The following is a 12838-nucleotide window of genomic DNA, read 5'->3' on the forward strand; positions in this document are numbered from 1 at the left end:
AGGGCGGGGGTGGTGAGTGAAATGGGTGCAGGGGGTCAAAACGTAAAAACTTCCAGTTATAAAATAAGTTATGGGGATGTAATGTACAGCACGATGACTACAGTAATAATACTGTATTGCATATTTGAAAGTTGCTAAGACAGTAGATCTTAAAAGTTCTCGTTACAAGAAAAAAATCTGGAAACTATGGTGATCAATGTTAAATAGACTTATTGTGTTGATCATTTTGCAATATACACAAATATGGAATCATTATGTTTTACACTTGAAATTAATGTAACATTATATGTCAATTATATCTCAATTTTAAAAAATGGGTAAAAGATTTGAACAGATACTTTGCAAATGAAGATGTATGAATGGCCAGCAAACACATAAGTCATCAGAGAAATCCAAATTAAAGCCACAAGGAGATAATTTTAACCATTGTGGTGGGTGGATAATGTTAAGACTGAGAACACCAGAGTTGATGAGTTTGAGCAGTAAGCAGAACTCTCATGTATTTGTGGTGGAAGCATAAGATAACACAACTACTTTTGAAATCTACTTGCCAGTTTCTTACTACAAGCAATTCCACATCTAAGTATATATACAATAGAAATTAGTACAAAAGTCACTAAAAGACTAGGGTCACTATTTGTAAAAGTCAAAAACTAGAAATAACTCAAATGACTATTAACAATAAAATGGCTAAATAGTGCATATTCCTATCAGGAAATATTCTACAGTAATGAAAATGAACAAGCAGTCGTGGATGAATCTCACATAGTGCTGAGCTAAAGCAGCCAGACACAAAAGAATGCTCATTATTCCATTTATGTACAAGTTCAAACTCATGAAAAGCTGATCTATCACGACATGAGATGAGAGTGCTTCCCCCGGATGGCAAATACTGAGGGGCTACGAGGGGACTTCTGGGGTTCTGGGAGTGCTCTACACTCTTTCTTTATCTAGGGGAGGTTATGTGTTCTTATTATCAACAATTCACCAAGCAATATACTTATGACTTTTTTGCACTTTTCTGTATGCATGTTATATTTTAATAAAAGCTTTCCTTTCCTAGAAAGAAAAGATGTATCTCCTACAAAGGACCAGAAATTAGATGACTAACTTCTTCACCCTGACAATGAGAGCTAGAGACAGGCCAATGGTATCTCAAACACGCCAAGAAAAGACAAATCTCAGCCTGGAATTTTATAAAGTATTTTTTAAGAATGGAGACAAAATATAGACATTTTCAGACAAAAAAAATCATAATTTACCACCAACAGACCCTCATTAAGGTAAATTTTAGAAGGTGAATTTCAGCAAAAGTAAGATTATCCAAGATGGAAGGGCTGAGATGCAAAAGGGAATGATGAGCAAATATAGTGATAAATATTTGAGCAAACCCAAATAAATATCGATTGTAAAAAACAGGTTCAAAAATGTTTGATTTGTAAGAGAAAAATGGAATGGAACCAAAATAAAATCCAGTATATTGTTCAAACTCTTGTTCTAAGTTAGACCAAAAGATGACAAGGGGGAATAAAAGGAATACAAGCAATGAGATGAACCTAAAATTGCTGAAATAAATCTGTAACAAATGAAATGGACAAATGCACCAGTTAACAGAGTATCAGGATACACAAAAAATCAGACTGGGGGCCAGCCCAGTGGCACAGCGGTGAAGTTGGCAAATTTGGCAGCACAGGGTTGGCCAGTTAGGATCCCGGGGGCGGACCTACACACCACTTGTCAAGCCATGTTGTGGCAGGCATCCTACGTATAAAGTAGAGGAGGACGGACACAGATGTTAGCTCAGGGCCGATCTTCCTCAACAAAAAGAGGAGGAATGGAGGCAGATGTTAGCTCAGGGCTAATCTTCAGCCAAAAAAAAAAAAATCAGAATATGAACGTTAAACAAAGAATCTGGCTATAATCTGTTAACAAAAGCCACACTTAAACATAAGCTAAGATTGAAAGCCAGGGGATGGAAAACAATAGCATTTATAGGAGAAATTATATGATGTCTTGCATTTGCTTTAAAATATCCCCCAAAAGAAATAAATTGGGGAGAAAGAGTAGATGAAACAAGAATGCCAAATTGATTAATTGTGAAAGGTAGGTGAACACATGGGAATTCATTATACTCTTCCAATTCTGCATATGATAAAATTGCTTTTGTAATAATCAATGAGTTCAAAAAGACGAAGAGAAAGATACCCCAGGAGAATACTAACCCAAAGTAACTTGGTACAGCTATATGAATGTCAGATAAAAGGTAAAAGCATTGCTACAGGGACATTACATATAATAAGAGTATCAATTCACCTGAAAGATGTAAAAGTTCTACTTTTTATGCACCTAGTAACATAACCTCAAAAGTATATGGCAAAAAATTGAAAGAACTACAAGGAGAAAAAAATACATCAATCACTATATTGGGAAATTTTAACACATCTCATTCAGTAAGTGTTGGATCACACACACACACACACACACACATACACAAATCACTAAGGAGTTAGAAGATTTGAACACTGTAATAAACAAACTTGGCCTAATAGTCCAAAAACTGGAGAAAACAGATTTTTCAAGAATATGACCTTTACACTCAAAATTAGAAATGAAAGGGGAGACATTACAACTGATATTATAGAAATACACACAATCCTAAGAGACTACTATGAATAATTATATGCCAACAAATTACATAACCTGGAAGAAATGGATACATTTCTAGAAACACACAACCTAACCAAGACAATCAGGAAGAAATAGAAAATCTGAACAGACCAGTAACAAGTAAAGAGATTGAATGAGTAATCAAAAAACTCTCCAAACAGAAATTTCCAGGACCAGATGGCTTCACTGGAGAATTCCACTAAACATTTAAAGAATTAACACCAATCCTCCTCAAACTCTTCCAAAATACCAAAGAGGAGGGAACACTTCCAAACTTATTCTATGAGGCCAGCATTACTTTGATACCAAACCAGACAGGGATATCACAAGGAAAGAAAACTACAGGTCAATATCCCTGAATATAGATGCAAAAATTCTCAACAAAATATTAGCAAACCAAATTCAAGAACACTTTAAAAGAATTACGCACCATGACCAAGTCAGATTTATACCTGGGATGCAACAATGGTTCAACATATGCAAATCAACAAATGTAATACATCACATCAATAAAATGAAAGATGAAAACCACATGATCATCTCAATAGATGCAGAAAAAGTATTTGACAAAATAGAACATCATTTCATAATAAAAATCCTGAACAGACTGGGTATAGAAGGAACATACCTAAACATAATACGGGTCACATACGACAAACTCACAGCTAACATCACACTCAATAGACAGAAATCGAAAGCGTTTCCTCTAAGATTAGGTACAAGGCAAGAACGCCCACTTTCACTACTCCGTTCAACATAGTACTGGAAGTCCTGGCTAGAGCAATTAGGAAAGACAAAGAATGAAGAGGCATCCAAATCAGAAAGGAAGAAGTAAAATTGCTGTTATTTGCCGATATGATCCTATATTTAGAAAATCCCAAAGAATCAGTCAAAAAAACTGTTCGAATTAATCAATGATTTCAGTAAAGTGGTAGGATACAAAATCAACATACAGGAATCAACTGCATTCCTTTACACTAATGTTGAAGCATACAAAAAAGAAATAAAACCATCCCATTCACAAGAGCATCAAGAACAATAAAATACTTAGGAATAAATTTAACCAAGGAAGTGAAAGATCTGTACAATGAAAACTACAAAACTCTTTTTTTTCCTGAGGAATATTCGACCTGAGCTAACATCCACTGCCAATCTTCCTCCTTTTTCGTATGTGAGCCACCACCACAGCAGGGCCACTAACAGATAAGAGGTGTAGGTCCATACCTGGGAACCGAACCTGGGCTGCTGAATCAGAGCCGCCAAACTTAACCCCTAGGCCACCAGGACCGGCCCTAAACTACAAAACTTTGCTGAAAGAAGTTGAAGAAGATACAAACAAATGGAAAGACATTCTATGTTCACAGATTGGAAGAATTAATATTGTTAAAATGGCCATACTACCCAAAGCCATCTACAGATTAAATGCAATCCCCATTAAAATACCAAAGGTATTCTTCACAGAAATAGAAGAAACAATTCTAAAATTTGTGTGGAACCAAAAGACCCCGAATAACCAAAACAATCCTGAGCAAAAGAACAAAGCCGGAGATATCATCCTTCCAGGTTTCAAACTATACCACAAAGCCATAGCAATAAAAACAGTATGGAACTGGCACAAAAACAGACACATCAACTAATGGAACAGAATAGAGAGCCCAGAATTAAACTCCAGCATATATGGTCAACTAATATTCAACAAGGGAGTCAATACGCAATGGGAATTTCCAATTGGGAAAGGACAGTCTCTTCAACAAATGGTGCTGGGAAAACTGGAGAAACACACACAGAACAATGAAATTGGACGCCTATCTCACACCACTCACAAAAATTAACTCAAAATAGATCAAAGACTTAAACACAAGACCTGATACCATAAAACTCCTACAAGAAAATGTAGAGAAGTTTATCAATATTGGTCTTGGCAATAATTTTTTGGGCATAACACCAAAAGCAAAAACAAAAGAAAACATCAACAAATGGGACTGCATCAAACTCAAGAGCTTCAGCACAGCAAAAGAAATAATTACACAACAAAAAGACAACGCACAGAATGAGAGAAAATTTCTGCAAAGCATATATCAGACAAAGGGGTTAATATTCAAGATATATAAAGAACTCAGTCAAGTAAATAACAAAAAACCAAACAATCCAATTTTAAATATGGGCTGAATAACTAAACATACATTTCTCCAAACAGGGCATCAAAATGGCCAACAGACACATGAAAAGATGTTCAACACCACTCATCATCTGGGAAGCGCAAATCAAAACCACAATGAGCTATCACCTCACACCTTGTCAGAATGGCTGTCATCAAGGAGAAAACAGGTGCTGGCAAGGATGTGGTGAAAGGGGAACCCTTATACATGTTGGTGGGAATGTGAATTGGTGCAGCCACCATAGAAAATTATATGGAGGTTCCTGAAAAACTTAAAAATAGATCTACCATATGATCTAGCAATTCTGCTTCTGGGTGTATACCCAAAGGAAATGAAAACAGGATTTTGATGAGATATATATATGCACTCCCATGTTTATTGCAGCTTTATTCACAATAGCCAAGATATGGAAACAACCCAAATGTCCATCAACGAACAAATGGATTAAAACAATACGGTACATATAAATACTAGAATATTATTTAGGCATGAGAAAGGAAGATATTCTCCCATTTGCAACAACATAGACGGACCTTGAGCACGCTATGCCAAGCAAGATAAGTCAGACAGAGTAAGACAACTACTGTATGATGTCACTTATATGTATGTGTAATCTAAAAAAGTTAAACCTTTAAAAAACAGAGAGTAACTCACAACTAGAATATACAACTATGAACTGGGGGGCTTTGGGGAGAAGAAAAAAATAACAGAGAGTAAAATGGTAGTTACTGGGGGAGGGGCTGGGGGGGGGCAATAAGAGCCATGGTGTGTAAGGATATAAACTTGTAACGAGTAGTAAATAAGCCATAGAGATCTAACACACAGTATAATGAATATAGACAATAACATTGCACTATAATTATGCAATGTGATCAATATTGCTACATTAGCAATATTATATAAATGTGTCAAAGTAACATATTGTACACCTTAAACTTATACAATGTTACATGTCAAATTTATTCAATTAAAAAAAAAGAATAAGACCTTTAAAAAAATGTCAAACATATAGAGGACCTAGAAAAGAGTTTGATATATGTCAGAGTTAGCATATACGTTAGAGGAAAGAGTTACATAAATGATGCTAAGATCATTTGTTATCTACATGGGGAAAAAACCCACTGGATCCCTACACCTCATACCGTATACAAAAACTAGGTCCAGGTAGACTAAAGACCCAATGTAAAATGTGAAACTTTAAAACTTTTAGAACATAGAATAACTTTATAACTTCTGGATAGAGAAGTGTATTATTTTTGAGATAATACACTGATAGCTTAATCTATAATAATCTTCAGGGAGGAGGCATGAAATAGGAGAGACGGAGATGAATCATATAGGTACATATGGGGGCTTCAGCTTTACTGGCAATGTTTTATTAGCTGGTAGGCACACAGATGTTCATTACAGTTCATATGTCAGAAGTATTTTACAAGAAATTCTTAAATGTAAGAATAGAACGAATACTTGTCTATACTACTGCAATAGATACTATGACAACAGTCCTATCATAAGATTAAGGATTAGAGTGAAATGAATTAGAGTATATCTATGTAAACAGAAAAGAAAAAGATGTTAGGGGCCGGCCCAGTGGCGCAATGGTTAAGTGCGCACGTTCCGCTTCGGCGGCCCGGGGTTCGCCAGTTTGGATCCCGGGTGCGGACATGGCACCGCTGGGCAAGCCATGCTGTGGTAGGCATCCCACATATAAAGTAGAGGAAGATGGGCATGGATATTAGCTCAGGGCCAGTCTTCCTCAGGATAAAGAGGAGGATTGGCAGCAGTTAGCTCAGGGCTAATCTTCCTCAAAAAAAAACAAGAAAAAGAAAAAGATGTGAACAACTTAAGAAAGAAAATCCTAGTTAGAGGACAGAGGAAGTGGGAGTAATTAAGAACATCTCTGCAGATATGGAGCCTAAGACAATGAGTAGAAAACCAGTCTTTGTATAGCATCTACTATATGTTATATGCTTTAAAAAAGTCTTCCACTTAATTTTATGAAACTCTTAAATTATATATTATTACTATTTCACAGATAGGACTCAGATACTATAAGTAGTATGGCTAGAGTTTTCCTGGCTCCAAAGCCAATATTCTTTATATTATAACATGCTGCAATTAACAGAAATGGTTCAGAGGGGAAGCCAGCAACACATGCATATATGTGGATGATCATCAAAGTCTTTAAAAGACATTTGCACACAACGAAAATTATATGGTCTTTGAGTACAGTAGTGGTAGTTGCCTCACTCAGATCTAGTTAGAGACCCAGCCTTAACCAAATATTCACAAGATGATAGTGGTTCTTCAACACAGCACAGCTCTGCAGACATAAAATTAAACTTCTTGAGCTACTATTTTAAGCATCATTTGCCCTTCTCTGTAAACTACTACCTGAATCTCACGATACCACCAGTTTTCTTCTTAAGCCACATTCTGCCATAAGGTATGAAATGGGGAAAATTCAACATCTATTTCAACAATAATAAACATTTTCTTCAGTAAAATATTGAATGATCTGAATTCTTTTTCACAGATGTCTGCCTGTCACTAAGTATCATCAGCATCTCGTATACGTGAGGGCCTCAATAAATGTTTCCTGAACGGAAGAATGAGAAAGCAAATGAACGCGTGCACGTAAAACATTACAACTGGCCTCCCTGCCTTCATCCCAGCTCGCTGAGATTCCCCAGGTGACTAAGTGGCATCTCTCTTCTAAGTTGGGAAAACCTGAAGCAGCTATTTCCAAGGCCCTTTAAAGCTCTTAAAATTCTAGGATTTTTAAGTCAGTATGTTTTAAAATACACACTTTAATCAAATAATTTAGCAACAAAAATTCTGATTCCTTTAAATCATAAAAATAATGAAATAGAAAATTTATAGAATTTCGTGTAAGGGAACTGCAAGCAGGATAGAGAAGAGAAATATAAGATAGTAGTTTTCTAGTGGGAACCAGGATTTTCAGTGTTGAGGAGAGGAGATAAAAATATAAAAGAGACTAAGTGAAAACTCCATAGTCCTGGATTTGAGTTAGGATAAATGAGCATAAATTCATGAGGTACTTTACCTTTTAAAAAAGCTATTTTTATTATTTATTGGTTTCTAATTATTTTATTGAGGTTACATTTGTTTATAACGTTGTGTAAGTTTCAGGTGTACATAATTATATTTCGGCTTCTGTATAGCCTGCACCGTGTTCACCACCAAAAGTCTAGTTTGCATCTGTCACCATACATATGTGCTCCTTTACCCCTTTTGCTCTCCTACCACCTTTCCCCTGTGGTAACCACCAATCTGTTCTCCTTGTCTGTTTCTCCGCCACGTGAGTGAAATTATACACTGTTTATCCTTCTCTGACTTATTCCACTTAGCATAATACTCTCAAAGTCCACACACATGGTTGCAAATGGCACGATTTCACCTTTTTTATGGCTGAGTAGTATTCCATGGTGGGTGGGTGTGTGTGGATTTATCTATGTATCTCACATCTTCTTTTATCCATTCATCCACTGAGCCCTCATACACTGCTGGTGGGAATGCAAACTGGTGCAGCCACTAGGGAAAGCAGTATGCAGAGTCCTCAAAAAATTAAAAATAGGGGCTGGCCCCATGGTTGAGTGATTAAGTTCACACACTCCACTTCGGCGGCCCAGGGTTTCATCAGTTCGGATCCTGGGCACCGACATGGCACCACTCATCAGGCCATGCTGAGGTGGCATCCCACATGCTGCAACCGTGACCCACAACTAAAAACACACAACTATGTACTGGGGGGCTTTGGGGAGAAAAAGGAAAAATAAAATCTTAAAAAAAAATTAAAAATAGAAATACCATATGATCCAGCTATTCCACTTCTGGGTATTTATCCAAAGAACATAAAAACACTAATTCAAAAAGATATATGCACTCCTATGTTCATTGCAGCATTATTCACAACAGCCAAGACTTGGAAGCAACCCAAGTGCCCATCAGTGGATGGATGGATAAAAAAAGCTATTTTTATATTTGTACAATTTATAATTTGTACGCTTGGAAATTCTATTATTTATACATAATACCTATTTAAAACAAAATGTTAAACTACATATTGAGATGATATGTAAATTTCAGTTACAAAATATAATTATATTGTGTTCATGTCATATTTAAATGACATATATTTATGCATTATCCATATATTTGTACAAAATTTTTTTAGCTCTAGCTACCAAAAAGGCCTAAAAACAATGCCCAACCCATTAGCCATGACATACCTAGCACAAGATTGTGCTTCGGAAATACTATTTGCCACTAAAAGAAACTAAGGTTTCCTGGCAAAATGACAGATTTCAGTCTGGGACAGCAGAAAATGTACAAGATCAGTCTTTTCACACTAGATCTTGTCACACCAGATACAAGGAAATTATCAAACACTAATAGGAACACATCAAAAGGACTCAAGAGATGAGCTGAAGAAGCTGGACTGGCCAAAGGTAAAACGGTCTGAGCAATAATGATAAGAATAGTAAATGAAATAGAAACCAGTTCTTCAAATTTGTTTAAATTGACACTAAAACATAGCAATTGATCACTGTTAGAGGATGACAGGAAACTAATTCTCATTTTGAAAACTGATTTAAAAAAGGGGGGGGAACAAAAATCAAAGTTTTATTCTGCCTTTCCTATATAAACTGTACTATATGTATAGAAGTATTCCCGCCAATTAATCAAGAATGACTCAATAAGAATGTCGCCATTTTGCAATTCCCAATAACTTAACAGATCTAGGCTTTTAGCAGTAATGGCTGCTTTGACTGCAAAAAGAGACAATAGAGGGGCTGTGGTTAAGTGTGCACATTCCACTACGGTGGCCTGGGGTTCACTGGTTCAGATCCCAGATGCGGACGTGGCACCGCCTGGCACGCCATGCTGTGGTAGGCATCCCACATATAAAGTAGAGGAAGATAGGCACGGATGTTAGCTCAGGGCCAGTCTTCCTCAGCAGAAAGAGGAGGATTGGCAGCAGTTAGCTCAGGGCTAACCTTCCTCAAAAAAAAAAGAGAATAGAAAATGTGTCTCCTGATGAAAGAGCACATTAGCACATTACCACCTATGAAGTAAGTTTGCCAAAAATACTGCCACTGAACCTGACCAACCCTGAAGATCTAAAAGCAGCAAAATCCAGAGTGTGGAAAATTCTACAGATCAAACAACCCAATTTCCTCAACAAATTGCATGAGGAAAAAAGATAGGATTACACGTAGATAAAAAGAAGCAAACACTAAACCCCATAGTTTGGGGGGATGCATACTAGGGTGATCGAAACTATAAAGAAAGGCAAGGAAGTGATTCCTATAACAGTCAAGAAGGCAGTTACTTTTGGGGGAGAGAGAGCTGTGACTGAACAGGGTATATGAAGAACTTATGGGGAGACTGGCAGAGTTGTATTTCTTGACCTGGTGGAGATAACAAGTGTAGTTCTCCCTATAGTAATTAATTTGTTTTATGTAACTTTTTTGCATCTGTATTATATTTTACAATAAACAGTTCTTTTTTAAAAAGTTTGAAAACATGTTGGAATAGTTCGGGGAAATGGGTACTCTCACTCATTGCCGGCGGGAGCGTAAAACGGTACAGTCTTTAGGGAAAACAATTAGGCAAAATCTGTAAAAATTATAAATGCACACACCCTTTGACTTAACAATTCCACTTTCAGGAATTTATCTTACAGTTAGACTTACACATATGTGAAATACAAAAGGCTATTTATTGCAGGACTCTTGTAACAGCAAACTACTAGATACATCCCTATTGGCTACCAATAGGAGACAAATTAATAAATTATAGTGCACTATACAATGGAATTATCATGCACCTACAAAAATGAAGCGGCCCAAAGTGATCTACAGATTCAATACAATCCCTACCAAAATCTCAATGACTTTTTTGCAGAAATAGAAAAACTCATCCTAAAATTTGTATGGAATCTCAAGGGATCCTGAATAGCCAAAACTATCTTGAAAAAGAAGAACAAAGCTGGAGGACTCACATTTCCTGATTTCAAAACTTACTAGAAATCTAAGGTAATCAAAAGAGTGTGGTACTGGCATAAACACAGCCAGAGAGATGAATGGAACAGAACAGAAAGCCCAGAAATAAACCCTTTCATATATGGTCAAATGATTTTCAACAAGGGTGCCAAGACCATTCAATGGGGAAAGGACAGTCTTCTCAACAAATGGTGCTGGAAAAACCACATATCCACAAGCAAAAGGATGAAGTTGGACCCTATCCAACACCAGATACAACAATTAACTCAAAATGGATCAAAGACCTAAATGCACGAGTTAAAACTATAAACTCTTAGAAGAAAACACAGGATGAGAGCTTCATAGCCTTGGATTTAACAACTATTTCTCAGATACAGCACCAAAGGCATAGGCAATAAAAGAAAAAATAAATTGGACTTCTTGAAAAATAAAAAATTTGGGCATCAAAAGACAGTATCAACAAAAGATTTATCAACTGTTATAAGAATGCAACCCACAGAATGAGAGAAAATATTTGCAAATTGTGTATCTGATAAGGGATTAGCATCAAGAATATACAGAAAACTCCCAAAACTCAACCATAACAAAAAAAATACCCAGTTTGAAAATGGGCAAAGCACTTGAATAGATATTTCTCCAAAGAAGATAGACAAACGGCCAATAGGCACACGAAAAGATGCTCACATCGTTGATCAGGGAAATGCAAATCAAAATTACGATGAGCTAGTACCTCACACCCATTAGGATGGCCATCAGGATAGAAGCATGGTGGCTGCCAGGGCCTGGCTTGGGAAAGGCATCAGTGGAGTTACTGTTTAATGGGTACAAAATTTCAGTTTTTTTATGAGATGAAAAGAGCTATGGAGATGGGTACACAACATTATGAATACATTTAATACTACTGAACTGTACACTTAAAAATGGTTAACATGGTAAACTTTAGGTGTATTTTACCAAAAGAGAAAAAAATGAGGAAAGAAAACTTAATTGAAATGGATCTCAGACCTAAACATAAAAGGCAAAACTTTAAAATTTCTAGAAGGAAACACAGTAAAACAAAATCTTTGTGACTTTGGGGTAGGTAAAGATTTCTTAGGTAGGACACAAAAAGCATGAATCATAAAGGAAAAAAAACTGGTAACTTAAGACTTGCTCAGAATTTAAAATTGCTGTTTGAGACATACCATCAAGAAAATGAAGAGGCAAGCTGCTGACTGGGAGAAAATATTGGCAACATATACATCTGAGAAAGGACTCGTATATATAAAGAACTGAGAAAGGACTAGAACATATAAAGAACTATTATGACTCAATAATAAAAAGACAAACCAATTTAAAAATGGGCAGAAGATTTGAACTGATACTTCACAAAAGATGTACAAATAACCAATAAGCACATGAAAAAGTGCTCAACAGCATTAGTCTTCAGGAGACTGTGAATCAAACTACAATAAGATCCCACAACATGTCCACTAGAATGGCTAAAATGTGTTGACGGGCACATGGAGTAACGGGACTCTCATACATTGCTGGTGGGAACGTAAAATGGTGCAACCACTTTGCAAATCCACTTGGCAATTTCTCCTCGAGTTAAACATGTACTTGCCTTATAATCCAAGAGAAAATTTCCCAAGAGAAATGAAAACATGTATCTACAGAAAGACTTCTGCACAAATATTCGCAGTAACTTATTTTTAACGGCCAAACACTGGAGAGAACTCAAAAGTCCATCAACAAGTAAATGGATAAAACAAAATCCAACATATAGATATAAGGGGCCATCACTCAGCAATGAAGAGGACTGAACTACTCACAACATCAATGAATCTCAAAAACATTATCCTGAGTGAAAGAGGACAGATACAAAAAAATACATGTTATATGATTCAACGACAAGAAACTCTAGAAAAGGCAGGTCTAATTTACAGGCACAGAAAGCAGTCCCATGCATGCCGGGCTGGGAGTGTTGGAGGACTGACAGGG

General features: G+C 36.4%; 2 long non-coding RNA genes across 2 annotated transcripts in view; one reads left to right on the plus strand and one right to left on the minus strand.

Moving 5' to 3' along the window:
- LOC138915157 (uncharacterized) overlaps nt 1–10375 on the plus strand; it is a 35191-nt gene extending 24816 nt beyond the window's left edge. Inside the window, exon 2 of the long non-coding RNA XR_011420742.1 lies at nt 7363–10375. This is a non-coding gene — a long non-coding RNA (uncharacterized lncRNA). The remainder of the gene's footprint in view (nt 1–7362) is intronic.
- Nucleotides 1–12838, minus strand: part of LOC111774821 (uncharacterized) — a 56253-nt gene that overhangs the window by 39166 nt on the left and 4249 nt on the right. The window lies entirely within an intron of this gene.

Source organism: Equus caballus, chromosome 8 (genome assembly GCF_041296265.1).
Source record: "Equus caballus isolate H_3958 breed thoroughbred chromosome 8, TB-T2T, whole genome shotgun sequence".
NCBI lineage: Eukaryota > Metazoa > Chordata > Mammalia > Perissodactyla > Equidae > Equus > Equus caballus.